Below are 18,981 nucleotides of genomic sequence, written 5' to 3'. Positions count from 1 at the left end.
CTGGAAGTGTTACTAGGAGTGGTTTTGGCTCTGAGTAGGATAGCTGTGAGTCAACATGTGGGATAAATCCAGACATGCCCAGCTTTCCCCCTGCTCTGTAAACACAGTGATCTGATACAGAAATCTGACTTTAAAGCACTTCAGATGCAGTAAGTATATCTCTGCCTTTCTGACACATAAAGACTGTTGTCATACTCAGCCCAATAATCAGGCTCTTTCTTGAGGCACCCTCAATTGCAATGACTTCCTTGCCTACAAGGTCAAGTATGAGTGATAAGCATCAAGAGTGAGATCCTGGCTGCTGCAAAGCCAAGAGAAAAAGCCCATTGATCTCAACAGAATAATAGCATTGCCTCAAGACACTGCAGATCACTTTGGAGGAGACTTCCCACAGAACCCATTTTTTTCCTCTCCATTGTACTGTTCTGGCCACTTCTTCGAATCTTCTCCATCTAGAGCAAGTCTCTTCTAGCAGAAAACCCTTCATGACAAATTTCCCTGCCCTGTTTCCACTGTTTCCTCAAACAGTCTGCCTTTATATTCTTTTTTTGTTTTGATAAGTTAAATTCCAGCTAATACTGTAATCTGGAATATATACACACTATTTTTTTTCTGGGTGAATAGCTGTTAAAGCAAGAGTCATTCAGCCAAGTTCTTTAGAGTATGTCTTTATGCTACACATCAGGAGGACAGCAATTGCTTTCCTGGGTTTAATATCACACCTACTACACAAGTTTTGGCAGTGTAGAATATCTTCTGCAGACAGTCAGGATTTTATCAGGTGGCCAGCAGTAAGCTGTATTCATTCACTGAAGCTACTAACTGACACAGTAAAGATGGATTATCCTATATGAAATGTTAAAAGAATATATTCAATAGACAAACTGGTACTGTGCTTTTGCAGGAGACGACATCAGGAATTTGTGTTTCAAATGTTTAGAAATAAGGTGGTCATAGACAGAAAAAGACATACATGGCCATATTCTTTGCAGTCTCTGCCTAATCCTACTATTTCCAATAAGCAGAACAAACAGACATAAACACAGTTTTCAGATGTTTATTAAGAAAATTCAAAGAGAAATAAAGACAGTAAGAAATAAGAAGACTGATTCCAGTGAAGTCAGGATTTCTCCAAGAATGGCTACTAATATTACGTACTTATCCACTTACAAATATGTGCAGTTTTGTCCCTATAATATTTTAGGATTAAAAAGAACCCTTTGATCTTTACTCTGACATCCTGTGAAGGCCATTGGCATCCTGTAAAGGCCAGTGAACTGCTCTGAATTTTGTTTATATTAGAATGTGTTTTTTAAGATAAAGTTTTTAAGAAAAAGATAATTTACCAGACACTGTAGTATATATTTATCACAGATCATAGAAAACTGGATCCTTGCAGTGATGCTAATTCTGCAACCCAGATATTTGCAGAATTCATGTACAGGGCATAAAAAGTTTTCTCATTACTCAAATTAGGCCATTAAACTGGCAGGGCATGAAAGAATTCTCAAATGGTTCTCAGATAATTTTCCATCACCCTTTAACACTGCAAAATTTATTTGCCATTAGATCTTTGAGTAGACAGCTATAGGGTAATCTCTCCCCTAGTCATCAACAAGTTTGACAGCACTTGATTAAAATGTAAGCATCTTAGATGCAGAGCTGCCTGTAAGACACTTTTAGAAGTTGAAGACTTATCTAAAGCAAAAAGTAGTTTATCTAGCTGGCTTGCTGAGCTTTTGGATGCTGGTCTCTCTCGTGGTAATTAAAATGTACCAAAAGCAATTCATTATAAGCTCTGTATACATATGCATGAACATACTTGTATTTAATTGTCTCTACATCAAATTTCTTTTAGGAGTCTTGGATATTATCAACTGTAATGATATTATACAACCAAATAGACCAGTATCTGACAATGCTCAGTAAACAGCACTGAAAATACTGCATATATAATAATACATTAGGTTGATACAATCCTTTCCTATTGAACTACTTCATAACTGAAAATTTCTTAGAATATTTAGCATACGCCATCATAAAATTACAGTGAATCATTAAGTAGCAGCCCTAACAGCATTTTAATAAGACAAGAGCGTATTTAATGTCAGTTAGCAATGAGTGTAACTCTAAAAATATACACTGTCTGTGAGTCTGTGTTTCTTGGATAGTAATTCAGGACATCTTAATTTTATGATGTCAGTCCTCTGTCACCCCATCAAAACCTTTGATTCAGTGCCCCTTGCAAAATGGCACAAGTTCAAGAGCATATCAAGGAGTGGAGAACTTAAAACACACACAGTCACTTACAAGTATTATCATGCACTCAGAATAATTGCTACTTAAAAAAGCCAGGGGCTATCAAGCAACATTTTAATCTTAATTTAGAGTAACTACAGTGTATTAAACCCCTCTCTGCAGTTTTTAACTGAAGATATTTAAAAATATTTTCCTTTCCCGCTGAAACGAAGGGAACTGTTGAGGAATTCTCATTGACTAGTGTTTCCTCAAAGTACTGAGGAAATCACAACAGACTTTCAGTTACAAGTAGACACAACTCCTCTTTCCTTTCTTTATTTAGATTAATTCATTTAGATGGTTTTTAGATTAACAATCTAAAACCAAGCTGAATTTTAACTGATAGCATAGCCTCATAGCTGTGCTTTAAATAGAAGTCTATTTGGCACATGAAAAAGCAAATCTTGTCTTACTACATACAATATATAGAAATGTGACTTGTATTTTAAGAATTCCGTTCATAGCATTTTGTGTTAACCTACTCTACTGTGCCTTCCATCACTCTAAAGTAGACAAATAATAAAAATGCATATTGTATATAAATTGAAATTGACTGCTTTTACTCTTGAATAAAGAAATCACAAAATCAAGTCATCCATTACAATGCAGTATGGACACATGAAACTTTAAGAGAAAAAAATTGAAATCTCCCAGGAGGTGCAATTGTTTCTTTCATAGAAGGTAGCTCAGCAATAAATGCCTAAATCTGTTCTTCAGAATTGAAATGGCACATCCTAAACTATTTCAAGACATAAAGGATGAATGCCAGTCTTAAAGATGGCAAGAAATTCTTGTAAAATCTGCTGTGAACAATCCAGGCCTGGTAGCTAAACCAGAAGGAAATATCATGTAATTACTTCCAGTGTTCTCAAGGGGCCTTGCTCATAGTCATAACAATGAGAATTAAAGCTGTGCATCACCCTTCTCATTAATTAACCTATTTCTTTCTACAGGTGCAATGTATGAAAAAATAAAATTATGGAGACATAAATTGTCACCAGATCTCTGAGCTTCCTTTTGCAGAGGGGCTCCATGGGGGTGCCCCTTACTCACAAAGCAGCAGGGAGCAATGCCTGTGTCTTGCTGTGCCAGAGGAGAGCAGGCAGGCGAGCAGACAAAGAAGTCAGCTGGTCACTTCAGCTTCGGTGATCTCACCCTCTCCTCCCACTAGTACAGAGTAAGGAGCTGCTACACTTGGACTGATTGGTTTTATTTTATTACCTGCTCTCCTGACATATAAGAGATGTTAACGTCCAGTTCTTGATTACTTAAATTAATTTGGAATTATTGGACGCAAGTCAGCTGATGATGACAGAGCTTGGGATTTTCTTCTCCCTATATGAAAAGGAAAACAGTGCTGGGCAGTTACATCAGTGCTTTTGAGCAAGGCATTAATAAATCATGTGGAGATTACTGATACTGATGATTACTCACAAGCAATACTTGAGAGCTCAAGTTCCTGAAAAGAACCAGGTGCCTAAAATATGTATTTCAATGATTATTTGTTTATTGAGAATGTCAGCCTTCTCTGTACTGATGACATGAAATTAATTCATGATTTATAGAAATACTAGGGAAATTATTTGCTTGATTCAATGTTATGTTTGTATAAAGTAGAATGAGTATGAATGGAATCTGCTTCATTTTGAGAATTTTTTCTTATGAACAGATGCTTAGGTTTACTCATTCTCATTTAATAGCAAAGTTAAAATTTGTCTCATAAGTAATGAAAAATATTGGTAAAAAAATGTTGCTTCTCACTGCCATGGAATATAGCAACTGATTGTCTACAGAGCTGAAAAATGGATACTGAAAAGAATCTACATGCCCAAATTCTATTCAAGTGACTAAACTATTTCAGAACTGTGTCCCCTGATCTACCTTGTCATTTTGCACACTGGCAAATGGCTGAAAAAAAACCCATTTAATATAGTTTGGCTCTTGTGATTCTTCCTTGCTTTGTGTTACATCCATCCCTGGATGTTCTGCAACCCTGCTTTTCTATTTCTTTAAACAAAAGCTGCTTCTTTGATCATGTCTAGTGTGTGCCAAGACACAAGACAGATGCTCCAATGGTGCAGTCGAAAATCCTCAGAAGGAAACTTTTTATTGGAGAAAAAAATTACGTCTGCACTTGAGATAAAGAATGAATTCATTCTTCCTTTGGTTATTCTCCTGCTGCAGGTGAAGTGCAACTGCCTCTGCTAATGGCTAGGAGATTCCACCTTTTCTCAGCAGCAGTGAATGGCAGCGTGGGCTGGATTGCCCAGATTTGCAAACACAAATTTTTGTGGAAACCGTCCACAAACAGCTCTCAGGAATGCAAAATGTGCAATGAAACATGTGGCAACACTGGATGATTAATCAATATATCACAACTAGAAAATGGTTATGTAACCAGCTGCTAAAACTGCCAGCTTAATAGAAGGACAGATTATAGAATGCCTTCACTTTTAAAAATTTAGGGAAGAAAGAAGGGAGGAAGTGAAGGAGGGAGAAAGGGAATAGAAGGGAAGGGAAGTGGAAGAAAATATAATACAAAAGGGAGAGGGAGGGTAGAAAGACCTTGTATTTGATTTTTTTTGATAGGTATACTTCTATATATTTTTAAAATTTCCTGATGAACTCCATGAGTAAATAAAAAGTTTATATTAGAGTATCACAGAAGCTCTACAAAGCAGCCTTCACAATTGATATATTCTGAGCTTCTTTTTTTTTAAATAGTTTTTGCTGTAGTAGAAATCTGTGCTCCATCTCTTTCCCATCCCCTAAAGATTTTCTGACATATCCACTGGGACTGTGCTAACAATTCGAATGACTCAGTCATGTTCTTCTGCCAGATCAAACCCAACTGTTCCAAATCAAGCAGGAACTCCATGCTTTCAGTTAGACATTTCAAGTATGTCCTTCTGAAAATAAACATGATCCCTTACTTCCTATGATCAGATGGGAAGAGCCACATCTTAAAAGAGTCTTGAAATTTCTAAGATACCAAAATAGTGATATTTATTGGTCTAAGTAAATCCCCTGTAAATAATTATCTAGAGTTAATTGTTTAAATACAATCATAGATTTACACCAGAAATAACATTTGTGATACACCCATTTTCCTTTTACATTTTTGTACCAAAGAAATGACCCTCTCCAATGACCAGGTATGAAATCTCTTTCAGAAAGGAACAAAGTGAAAAATAAACCCATTCACTTTTTAATAGGGCTCTGTCATCCTTTCTTCTAAATCTCAGAGGTATTTATGCTTACACAAGAGTCAGTTACAGTTCATCATGTTGCTCCAGCTCTACATTTGTAGCAGCACAATGCCATTAGTCATTTCCAGAACCATAGCTATTAGAGATTGAAGTGACCTTTTAATGTCATCACATCCTACCCTGATTCCTACCATCCATGGCAACAGACTAATGTCAAACACACAATTACGACTTCACTGCAAAGTGTAGCAACAGAGAAGCTGATTTCCAGTTTTGAGCTAAATTTTAGAAGTCAGAGGCTTTTGCCATCCAAATCACTGAAAATTATTTGCATTCCATTTGCAAGTTATTCAATTGTCAAGGTATTTCTAATTATCCACCTTGCACTGGTACCTAAATTAAAAATTGATTCTCTTTGGCAGAGGAGGGAAAATCAAAATGGCTATATCATGCAGAAATGTGTGTTTGATTCAGGAATCTTTCAAACAAAGGACAGCTCTTTTATAATGTGGGGTGGACATGGTTTATCTGTCTTCCTTGCCCCAAAGCATGAAGGCTCCTGTACTGCAGGGGTGGGGCATAGACAGGCCTATATCCATTTTATATAATGTGGACTCCAGTGTAAAGCAGATCTCAGTTGTATCCCCAGTCCCCCTGAAGGAACCACTCTGCTCCACATGAGACTGAAATAACACATCTGCAATACAAGGTATTGGAACCTGGGTTAAACACAAAGTTCACCAATGTTGTAGCATAAATACACTTTTGGAGATGAGCAGTTTCTATCTGCTGCAAGTATCTGGGTGTGCAAGTATCCAAAATGCATCACTGTGCAAAGATATTTCAGCTTGCTTTAGAGTAATTGCAATATAATGCAGTTTCAGTGTAGCACTACACTTATGGGAATAGCTCTTCCTCAGAGGTAGGAATACTCACCCTGGGTCTCTGCCATGCTAACACACATCTATTGCTTCTAGGACCAGAGCTGATGTGTATACAGGGCCATACCTGCCCATTCCAAGTGCACTGCACTTCACTGAAACTCACTGGTGAGTTTGCTTGGTATAAACATAGTACCTTAACATAATAGAAAAAATAACGAAGCCTCCTTTATTTGTGGCTAATGACATTCTTGCAGCAAATTTATTTCACTTGCAGGAGTTTGAACGCCAAGAGTTATCACATCAAGATCATTTATCAAGAATTGTGATGTGTGACTCGATTTTGTAGCTGGATCTCTGTCTCTAATAGGATTTAAAGGACATTTCAGAAAGAATTAAAACCCTCACTGTTATCATAGAGAGTTAAGAGTCTAATGGCATCTCACCTCTGATATAAACCCACAGGTCATTGCAGCTAGAGACCTATGGTAATATAGCACTAGGTAAGTGCAAAGTGCTTAAAAATGTACTCAGACAAGGTCATGTGTGAAAGGGAAATTATTTTGTAATGAAGAAGATTAATTTCCCACTGACATTCCAGTAATCAAACAGAACAAAAGAGATATATTCTTAATTTGTCTCTATTCAGACAAATTCATACTGAAATAAAAAAGATACACTTAATTTCACTTCAAAAGGACTGAACAGGACTACATAAGGGCTTACTTAAGGTGTTGGCTCAGAGCTTTGTAAAATGCAGTGTTGGGAAACTGAGCATCTGTGGTTTTAAATTTCAGGGATGATGCAAGGTTTTCCAACCATTAAATTGAAGTTTGTGCAAGTAATACTCTGTTATTTAACAGATCTGCACATGTGTCCATCTCCAAGGTAATGGGCATTGCATTTCTGTCATTCAAAAGTCTGAGATTCAAAATAAATCAAAGAATGAATGAATTAAATCCTCTCCTTCTCTAAAAGCTTCTAAACACTACTTGGAGGGATTCTAGCAGAGGCTATAATAGATTTGTATACAGATACTCCTTAAGGAGTTTACAGATAAAGGAAATAATTTTCCATCTCTATTTTAGAAGCAAAAGGCATGAGGGAGCTTTACTTGAACCAGTTATACAGGTAGTCACTGCCAAAGCTTAGTTCGAGGTCTAGGCCTTGCTATTACATTCCTCTCTATCTGTCCATCTTCTAAAAAAATCCAAAATGAGGGGAGGAAGGGAGGAAGGAAGGAAGGAAGGAAGGAAGGAAGGAAGGAAGGAAGGAAGGAAGGAAGGAAGGAAGGAAGGAAGGAAGGAAGGAAGGAAGGAAGGAAGGAAGGAAGGAAGGAAGGAAGGAAGGAAGGAAGGAAGGAAGGAAGGAAGGAAGGAAGGAAGGAAGGAAGGAAGGAAGGAAGGAAGGAAGGAAGGAAGGAAGGAAGGAAGGAAGGAAGGAAGGAAGGAAGGAAGGAAGGAAGGAAGGAAGGAAGGAAGGAAGGAAGGAAGGCATTTTACTTTGACTATTGAACATAAGACATAAATAGCTGCATAGGTTTATGACTAATAATATCTGCAGTGATGCAAGCTAAAATAACAGTTATTTCTCAGAAATAAAAGCTGAGTTCAATCACTGGGAAACACCGACTGGCATTTTCCCTTTTGACCTTACATGGCAGGGTTACATTCCAATGGAAAACATTGCCAAGTCTCAGTTCAGCATAAAAACAACACTAAGGAAAATACTCTGTAGCAAACAAATAGAACTAAAATCTGTTTCAATAAAATATACAAAGTCACGCTTGGAGCCATCATCATCTCTGAAAGCCTGTTTATTCTGTTGCCTGAAACCTAACAGACCCATGATGAATTAAATGTACTACAATTAAAAGAAGCGTTAGGGGTAAATTAGAAACGTTTTGTTTTCTTTTTCACACTAGGACTCAGCTGACTTACACACCTCATCACAAGATGCAAGGATGTCGCAACTCTGCCCTTCTTGCTGTGTGACAAAAACTTAAAAACCCAAAAAAACAAAGCTATGATAAAATTAGAAATAGAAATCTTGGAAGCTTAATATTACACAAGATATTCTGCAATAGAGGAATTTTTTTTACACTTCAGTTTCATGATTTGGGGTTTGTGGCTGTCAGTTTACAGAAATAAATCTCAGAGAGTCAGATTTGCGTGGGACGTAAGAGCCACCTCAGCTCTCATAATACTCTCTTTGCATTGGGTTGGAAATATCAGGCACTTAACCTGCTCTTTCTGAAATAAAGGAAATAGTATCTTTTACTAGGAAATATGTAAGATTTTGCCACTATCAAAGCTGTTAGCTAAAATGAATCTTCTGAAAATTAACGTCTGTGCTGTGCTGTTTTCCTTTCTGAAAATTTTTCAGACTCTGACCTCTGAGAAATTTTTGATTTCCTAAAAGGGACACACAATAAAGCCACTGTCTGTAAAAAACAAGCAACACTATCCCTGTACAACAAAAGTCAGATTTCTCTCCCCTTTTTCACAGTCAGGACAAGGATACTGAAGAAATATTTTTTGAAGGATTCCCCCCTGCACATATACTGCCACTGCCTGGGCTGGGAGCAGAGAGATGAAGGTTCCCCACAAGAAGGTGCCCCACCAGCTCCAGAGGAGATTATGGACCCAGAAAGAGATCCTGGAAGATCTTAAAATAAGTCCACCCGGTTATGTCTATATTGGCAGACTGAGCCTGACATTGTGATTTTGTCTTCTCTATTATTAAAGAAGTAAAACAGTCTCTGGTATGATTTAGGCCGTGACCAGTTCCCAAACAAATCCTCAGCATAGGTCCAGAGTTAGAAAAAGCTGTGCACTATTTCCTAATAGATGGCTGGGATGTAGCAAGCTTGTTTATGAGCCTTCACTTTTAAGAACAAGACTAGTCCGTGCCAGCTGGCCAGAGAGGATTGAAGCATGGATCCTGGCACTGCTGCATTTGCAAGTACAGGGATAGCCCTGTGTTGATGAGACAAAAACTGTGGTGTTTACTACTAGGAATGGGATGAAATCAGCATGACTCCTAACATTAATAACACTTGTGGAGGAGCCAAGAGACTTAGAGAGGTGAAAAACAGCTTATATCCTGTAGGGCAGTAATGCTGATTTGTGTAAGGAGGAAAGCAGATGGAGTGAATGGATGTGCTATTCAGAGGAGAGAGGGGAAATAGGCTCCTCCCAGCACATTTTTGACATTAAAAGTCCAAAGATTTTCTTTTTTTATTCCTCAGTGTTTACAGATGTGTTCAATATTTTCAAGATTCAAGATTTTTTTAGTCAACTTAGTCAACTACATTTCACGGCTTTTGGAGCTGTTGGCATTGCAGCAAACCAAGATGGGCTTTCCATGTCATAGGCTTTTGTTATAAATTCAAAATGATGAGTAAATTCTCTCAAATCTGCCAATTTTTTTAGACAAACTATTGTAAGGTATAAAAGGCCAATCAAACTAAATGGAAAGGAGCAAGTGCACATGCTTTATAGTCTTTTCAAATGGATTTTCTACCCGTAGACAAAGCTGACCAGCAAGTTCAGTAGCAAAAATAAGCCCTTTTTATTAATTTGCTGGTAAGGTTCGCTGCCTCTGCAGTAGGAAGTCAGATGGAAGTCCCAAGAAGCCAGGCTGACAAATTTTAATAATTGCTTTCTGTTGGAGGAGGGAGTAGTAATTTTATATTATTATTCCTTTTTGAGATTATCCGATCAGCCAGGTTAAAAACCTGTTTCTATTACCTTCAAAATCACATTGAAACAAATAACGATTATTTCAATTGCACTTGTAAATGAAAAAAAACTCATTTATACTCACCAGTTTTAAATTCCTTTCCTTTATCATTCTTACCACAACTAACTCAAAAGAGGCTATTAAACACTACTCCTTCTTTAGGAATTCTTTAAGATAGATAAAGTTGTAGGTTTTGACTACTTCATTTAATTAGAAGATAAATTTAGTTTTGGTACATTGAGTCACTAAAGCATGTTAACAGCTGTTTTAGATAGGTGCTAATTTAAACCCTAAACCAGCAAAGATTTTGCATGTCCCTGAGCCCAAAATGATGTGGATATTTTCCTTTTACATAGAGTGAGCTGAATTGAATGTTGATTTTATCTGACATCTACTTTTGCTGAAGTTTCATTTCCTGTATGAACCTGTTCTGCAATGGCACTTTCACTGATAAATAACACACTAGATTCTAATGAAAGAGAGGAGATCATCTTACAGCATTTCTTACTGCCTTATGAAATAGTTGTTTCACCCATTACTTCCTCACCATATCTTCATTAAGCTGCCACACCCATATAACAATTTATGACAACAACATAGAAAATACATGAATTTAAGGAATTGTAAGGAAGGGCTCCCAAACAATTTTTGTATCCAGCAAGGATCATAAGAAATTGACAATATAATAGAGGTACCTCGAATGTTGTCTAAGATGGTCAGAGGAGAGAAAAATCTGTGGCGTAATTTGCCAGTGCCACTTGATGTGGCATCTGCTGTCTAGGTGGCAGCACTGCCTTTGAACTCATTCTACAGGGATGTCTTCCCACTGCACTACGGAGCAGAGCTAATCCTGACAAGTCTAAATCAGCTAATGATTTCACACCACAGGAAGCTAAGTTGTGGAATGACGACAGACTACAATGTGCCAACTGCCACAGACACCACCAGAGATGTGCATGTGAAGAGAAAGATGAACAGAGACATCCTCCAGAACTGATCCATTTTCTTTCTGCCTAAAAGGGCCTGGGTGGAAGAAGTATTGGGAACAAATATGTGGCTCTGTATCCAACATTACAGGAGCAAGTCTGCTTTATGCACCCTACCCCCAAATCACACAGACTCACCAATCACCTTCTTGTTTGGTTTCCATTTGCTTTATGAGGATTTACTTAATATGCACAGCCAAGTATCACACCAACTATAACCTGATACTTTCCATCTTCTTCACCTCCACAAAGATCCCAATACAGTACTTGATCTAGAAATAAGACAAACTGCAATAAAGTGAAGTTCCATAAAAACAGCAAATGGAGTTGGTAATTTTTCTTTATGTATCCACAAAGGCAAAGATGATGGTGCTACCCACTCTGTGTCAAATTATACGAACATTAGGACACTCACTAGGACCTGGGACTTATTCCACCTTTTCTCCTAAACCTGATGAGACTCAAATCCAGATCTCCCTTCTCTGAATAAGTAATCTAACATTTAAGTTAGGGCTAGAGTCATGCAGAGAAACAAACAAAAGGCAGCATTGTATAATGGCACAGCTCCAGAGGCAGAAGGAAGGAGCATCTGAACCCAAAGTAACCTGGTAGAGAAGGGATTTATCACGGATGTGGAGAAGGTGGGGTTGAGCTTTCCATCAGCACAGTAGTGATCTGAATCTTAGTTTTTCAATTCTTGAGCATGAGCTGAAATTATAAAGAAAAAACGAAAGAGAACAACTCCATGTTTTGATTTCAACTTTCCAAATTAAGAGTGTGCCCACCCTGAAGAAAACAAAAATGTCTTCAGGAGGAGACTTAGTAGTACATTACAAGTAAAAAAAGGCTTTGTAAAAATAAGCAAGGCACAAAAAGACTCATAGAGCACACATTGTGCCAATTCAGATGCTGTACTTGGCTTGATGATGACATGAAGTGCTAGTCAGTCTGGCTTTAGATGCCAGCTCAATGCAGAGAAACACTATTACCCTCAGGAAAGTAATGGAAAACCTACACTACCTTTGCACAGCTGCAAAGGCATCAAGGAACTCTTGAACTTCTGCAGTGGGGGAGGTTTCATCCTTTGCTTTCTGCTCCCTCCTACTTTTCCTTCAGCCAAGACACAAAGAAGGTGCAGAGTCTTGTTCTTCCCCTCAAATATAACTTGGTGAACCTTCTGCTGAGCACTTAGGGAACTCGTTCCGTTCACAAAGCATGCTGACACCGCAAAGTGTTCTCACCACTCAGTTAATGTTTTATCTTACCTAATTTCATCCTAGAACTTCTGCCTTTTAAAGCACAGATATAATGTCCCTGGATAATAAAATCAGAAATATTATCAGCTATTTATTTTCTACTGGTATTAAAAAGGCATGTCCTGGGTCTGAATCTTATTAAATGATTTCTCTACAAGTTTGGTATTTACATTCTATAGGCACATGGGAAAACATTGTAAATATTTATAGTACTCTGGGTGAGGAGACTTGAAAATTAGCAGAAAAAAGGTTTCCATACAGCAGTGAAGACTGTGAATATTTGCTTTCCTAGATGAGATGTACCTATTTTCACTTTGAAGGCTTGCCAGGTAGTAGGACTGAGTTAAAGCACCTGGCAAAGATGAGTTCTGGGTACCTCTGAGCTGTCAGTTGCTCCTATTGCCCACGTGCACACTCTGCATCCTTCACGGAGCAACTTGGTATCCACCCAGCTAAAATCTGGAAATGACTCAATGATAAAACCATCTCAGGACCTGCTCCAATAAGAATTATGGGTGGAAGCAAGCCAGCTCCCATCACCTCCACCTGGCCCAGCCTTCAAACCCCTTCCTAGCAGGCAGTGAGCTGTCATAATACATAACTCCTTATGCAAACACACCCTTGGCATCCTGCACAAATACACCAGTGTTTGAGGTGCCTGGGAGTAAGTGGCTGCAAGGGATAGCTGCTGCATCTGTCATATCCTAGTGCTATAGATAGGGCCAGGCTGCTCGAGGGGGCGTGCAGCAAGTTGTAGAACACAATTCACTGATTGAAGAAGTGGGAATCCATCCTTAGAGCAGGTGGTGGGACCAGCACAGACACAATCATCCTTTCCTTGCTGAATCCTTTCAGACAGAGGTTGTGTGCAAGCCAAACCCAGAGAAGCTGCAACTGACAAAAGTCTGGTTATGCCAACTACTGAAGCTTATTTGAAGCTCCTTTCCTGCTAAGTCTGAGCTTGAGAAATAGTATCAGCCAGTCATGCACTGAATGCCCTAGTTACTTTACTTACTTGCCTGTTTTTTTGAGGGGGTGTTTTCTGTTTTTGTTTTAACCACTGGTAGAGCCTGTGCTGAATGCTGTAGATCAGGTTTGGTTAACCAGCATTGCCCTGGGGCTTTGTGCTGTGTACAGATTCCTGCATGCACACCCTACTTTTTCTTGTTCAGTGACTCCTCCCGTATTCATTCTCCACTTTCACCCCAATGCCTGTTTCTCTTTTCTGTCCTTCTTGTGGTTCTGTCCAGATGCCTTATTATCTGCATTTTCTAGGATCTGTAAACAATTTTGTTATCTTTATCTACTTTATTTTTATTTGGGTTTTTGTTTTGTTTTGTTTTGGGGTTTTTTTTTGCTTTTCTTTATGTCAGCTCTGTGATTACCTGCAACCTATTGCATAAGAACACAAACATGTAGTTCAAGGTTTGGGAGTTTTCTTTGATCATTAACAAATATGATTAGATGATAACTGCACTCTACGGAGAACTAGTAGAGTTCTACACCATCTACATTCAATAAATTGCTCAAAAGTGACGATCTTTGTAGTTTTATGAATTATTATTCAAATTAAATTACAATTTATTGAAAATTACTTTGGGAATAAATATTTAAAGTAATAATCGATAGTTATTCAAGTATTTTATTAAAATTCTCATAAGAACTATACTACTTTATGCCTTTTACCTAGTGGTTTTTTTCTAGCAAACCTTTTCCTTTGATAATTTTTCTCCACTCATAGAACCAATTAAGTACTGACTTAGATATTCTTCACCGTAATTCTTTGTTCTACAGACACCTATCTCAAAATCTGATGACCTCATAATATTGTAATTGATAAACTCTTTTCTTCTTATATTTATTATTAAATATAAGTATTTTTCTATAACTGCATAGATTTTATAATTTTTTCACCAATTAGAATTATCATTAAAAGTAGATGAAGAACTTAAGCATTCAAAGGGTATTTTAATATGTATATTCCAAACTTGTTCTCTAATCTATTTTTTAAATCTTATATTTATTATGGTTTCTTATCCAGTGGTGGTCAAATTACCTGAGATTCTTCTACAAGGAAATTTTTTGTCATGAAATCTTTCTTACCTTAAGTGTGCCATAATCCAAGCCTACTGACACTTGTTTCTTCATCCATTTCATCTTTCCCAAGACAGCTTCTCAGCCAGGCTTTACTTTTACTTCACATTTCATCAACAATGCACATGACCCTCTTACTCTTTCCACCTTGCACTATCTCCTTATATTTATATTGGCTAGTCAACAAAAATCCCTGGAGTGGCAGCAGGCTCTACCTGACCTCCTGTTTTGCTGAGCTCAAAATTAGGCATGAGCCACACACGAGCCAGCACCTTGGCAAAAGATGCTGAAGAAGGCTGGCATCATCCAGAACTGTATTAACAGAAGAAGAGCCAGCATTTCTTAGGTCACATGGATAATAGTGTCCAGTTTTAGGCCGAAGCAGCAATAAACAGGGATGAGTTCAGCAGGGGCAGCCAGGATGATGGTGGTGGACCATTTGTCCCATGAAGAGGCTGTGGGACTGGGGCTTGCTCAGTCAGGAGAAGAGGTGGCTCTGGAGGGAGATGACAGAAGCCCCCAGTATCTGCAAGGATGTCAGTAAGGAGATGGAGTCACGGTGAGAGGTGTGAGGCTGAGAGGCAGCAGGCACAGATTAAGACAAGAGTGGTTCAGAGAGGATATGAGGAAAACCTTCCCCTCGTGAGAGCTTTCAGGTTGTGCTGAGAGGTTATGCCATCTCTGTTCATAGAAGAGATGACTGGATAAATCTCTGACCATCCTGGTCTGACCTCAGAGCTGGTCATGATTTAAGCAGGAGGTTGGGCTAGACCTCCCAAGGTCCCTCCTATCCCAATTATACTGTAATTCCGTGGCTACAAGGATTGCCCAGAGAGCAACATTAAATATCACATAATACAATTCTCATAGATCCTCTTATTTAAATTGTTCAGATTTAGCATTTACCTGGTTAGCACAAAATCTGCATTTCATCACTTGTAATAGTCATAGCTGATGGTGAGATCTAAAGCTCCAGCTCATTTCATATACACTTTTCTATTGTGTAGAGACACTAGAGCACATTCATGCTCTTGTTCTTTGCCTTCTGTCTCCTAGCAACTCCATCTGCTGCCTTATTTTGAATGTTGGAAGTACAGATTTATTTTTTCTAGTTGGGAAAAAGCTGCTCCTTCCCTGATTCCAACACAGCTTAACACACAGTTTTATATTTAAGTTGTTGGAGTGCCTTTTGCACAAGTAAAGATGATTTCATCCTGCATTCTGTCATGACAAGAATCTCTTTTTCACAGAGCAAGGTCCCTTCTTTATACATGGGTTCCTTACCACATAGGAATTTTGATGACTGTTAGTATTTTCAGTTGCAAAAATCATTAATCCACCTTTGGTTTGAGGGAATGATTCTGTTGGGTTTTGTTACTGGTTATTGTTTGGTCTTTCATGAGCTATAATTAGACATTCTCTGGCATCCATATTTCACACAAACCTCTATTACTCATTCCCTGGCACATGACATATTTCCTTGCCAACATTTGTGGAGCACACTGAACTGAGTGGCGCTGAGAAGTACGTAATAAAAGTGCTTATCCTGTACGTGCCTGTCAGTTACACACCCATTAAATTTAACTCATCCAGCACCACTGCAATATTTTTATCCTTAACTACAAGTGATTGACCATCACAGCAATATAATCTCTAATCCATCCAATGGATAAAACTACCAGGTGATGGGTAGAAGAAAGGAGGGGAAAAATCAATCTACATATGGAGGATGTGAGAATGCCTCAAGAGAGCACCAAAATATTGCAGAACATTTCCCCTTTCTTAAAACATTTTATTTTTTATACATGGAGGACTGACTTTTATTAATAAAGTAATAAACTGAAACCTAACTCTGCTTTGTAGCCTACAGAAAAATCATGATGACTTTAATGTATTTTCAATAGAATTGAAGCTGAACCTTTTGCTTTAGAGGTCTCTGGTTCCTTAGTCTGAGTTTTTCTCTCTTTAATATCTTCATTCCTTTCCATAGTTGATATTTTTATGTTAGTCATCTCCAAAGTTCCTCATTGATCTTTGTAACTGCTTCAGGCATTGCCTTTTCTTACATTATGTTAGTAAAATATAAAGTTTGGTTACTCATTTCTGGAGTGGAGTCTGTGCTCAAAATTTGAAAAGGTGAATTGAGTGGGAAAATAGTCTATCCTTTATGCATTCAGGTTGGATTGTACCCTAAAACAGAATCTGAAACAGGAAAGCAGCAAGTGCAAAGGTTACAAAGTATTTTTTGGTAAACATTCAAATAAACATTGAGCTTTATAAATAATCATTCCTTGGACTCTCTATATTGAGCTATAGGACTGAGTCATGACACTGAAACCAAATTGGTGTAGTAATTGTAGCAGTTTTAGGAGAACAGATTAAAAGAAAATGCAATCATGCAAATTTATAATAATGCAGGAAGCTTCCCTGATACAACATACAGATTGTTTAGCTGTAGCACAGCCAAATTATTTATTTTGGCTCCTTTATATATTACTCCTTATGTAGAAAGGTGTGTTTCAAGAAAACCCACACAGCAGTGGTGTCAAGGATTTTAATTTTTAAAGCATTCCTAAGCAATAGCTGATGACCCACGGTTAAACAATACAGGTGATCATTGTATCGGTATATAGATGATGTCATCAACTATAAAACTACACCTCATTCCAAAATTCCCATGTGGAAAAAAAGTTGAATTTAGCCAAACAGCCCTTTCATCTCCCTGGAATCTATTGAGGCTGTTGTGAACAGAACCAAGAATTGGCCAATTTAACAGAGCAAAATTATGACAATGGGTTTATCCTCCCATTTTGCCCATGACACAGTAACAAATAGAAAACAAGCATGGAACACACTGGCTGTTTGTGTTTATTTCTTCAGTAGTTGCCCCTGGCAACAATAAAATAGCATGTAAAAAAGTATAATAAGATACATATTGATTTTATTTGACAAAGAGTATATAGTTTTGAAAATTTGAAAAATAGCTGGGAAAAAAAAGAAATAAAATTGTGACCTTTTTAAAATTTCTATTTTAATTTGCACAGCTGCAGTCTTCTATCATAGTGAGCTAAAAGAACTAGACAAAAAATATACCAGGCAGCTGACACTAAAATCATATATGTCTTCTAGTTTTCAGCTCAGCATCTGCTGTCTCATTTCTCAGATTTCAAAGTGGCTGAGAAGAGAGACTGAGGATAAGAAAAATGCATCTTTTCAGCTGAAAGCATGTATTTTTCAATGACAAAGGACTACAGGCCATTATCCATGGCTATTACACAATAAAGGGGCACTCTGAAAGTCTCATTTTAATTTAAAGAAAAATCTACCTCTACGAGAGCAATTTGAGGGGAGAGTACGATTACAGAAAAAAAACCCCAAACTTGACCCAAACATGTCAAATTTTCATGTTCAGGAAAAGCGAATATACCCATTTTTCCAAAACAAGTAATGTTACAGTGCAGACACGATATTTCCAAGTAACACCTTCAGGTACCTCCAGAAACCAGCTCAGGGAAGTTGTTGTCTTTCATACTCTGCACTAGTTTGTAGTGCCAGAGCAGAACTCTGATTTCAAGGATTTCTTCCCTAAAATGAAAGGGCCAGATTCTTCTCTTTTACTTACAGAAATTAGGGGAGAAAGACAATAGAGTAATTCCAGCATTGAAGCAAGGAAAAGATAAGAGACAAGAGGTTCAATATAGCTTTATTTATTACCCTTTCATTAAAAGGAATTAGAGTTAATTAGCCCAGCTTGTAGCAAAATTAAGATATTCCATGCATATCCTATTTAGCCTTTCTATTATCTTTCCCTACTTTTCTTCTGTGTTTGTCAGAGCTTCTTTAAAGCAGATGACTTTGGCCCACATCATTAGCAAGATCAATGGTTTAGTTTAGAATCAGATCAAATACTGTAGCTCCAAAAAAAAAAAAAAAAAAAAGTTAAATAAAATAAAAAATTTACCACGGAGAAAGCCAAGCCTGAGCAGCCAGTTCATGCCAAGGCAAATAAATCCCTCAAATCAACAATCCGTATTTCACAAAACAAACATCTCCATAGACAAGAATTTAGAGAATTTAGATGAAGTGGTGAGGTTCCCTTCCTACACTGGTGCTCATGGGCTAACCATGGGATGCTGCCAAGCCCTAACTCTGATGTGGTCAGAGTGCCAGTTGTCATGAAATTTTAGGGAAAAAACGATTAAGCTGCTGGGGCTGTAGAATGGGGATACTTTTTCTTCCTCCAAACTTCCCACTGAAGAACAATAACCTTGTTTGGCAGTTCTTCGAGTCAAACAAGCAGAGGCGTGGTCACAGCTGGAACAAGTGGCTCTTTTCAGTCGGGATTCACCACTGGGTAATATTTACTGATTCCTACAGATTACAGCCACATCTCAAAAACCGTTCCTGTTTCACAAAATACATCTGAAAGGTAATGAGCTCTGTTAGGTGATTTCAGCTGCTCTCTTCATGTTCCTCATAACCATTTCCATTTTTCAGGCATTAAGAAGGTTGT

The 18,981-nt window shown here is 37.8% G+C and overlaps 1 long non-coding RNA gene across 2 annotated transcripts in view; it reads left to right on the top strand.

Annotated features, from left to right (window-relative positions):
• LOC148224842 (uncharacterized) overlaps positions 1-11,435 on the top strand; it is a 50,441-nt gene extending 39,006 nt beyond the window's left edge. The window contains exons 2-3 of one of the 2 annotated variants that reach the window (XR_015801541.1): positions 6,485-6,556; positions 8,897-11,435. This is a non-coding gene — a long non-coding RNA (uncharacterized LOC148224842). The remainder of the gene's footprint in view (positions 1-6,484; positions 6,557-8,896) is intronic. The other variant, XR_015801542.1, reaches the window with a different exon arrangement.
• The last annotated feature ends 7,546 nt before the right edge of the window (positions 11,436-18,981 follow it).

Source organism: Sturnus vulgaris, chromosome 2 (genome assembly GCF_052056855.1).
Source record: "Sturnus vulgaris isolate bStuVul1 chromosome 2, bStuVul1.hap1, whole genome shotgun sequence".
NCBI classification, from domain to species: Eukaryota; Metazoa; Chordata; class Aves; order Passeriformes; family Sturnidae; genus Sturnus; species Sturnus vulgaris.
The sequence above is the reverse complement of the archived record's forward strand: the minus strand, read 5'-3'. Positions and strand labels throughout refer to the sequence as shown.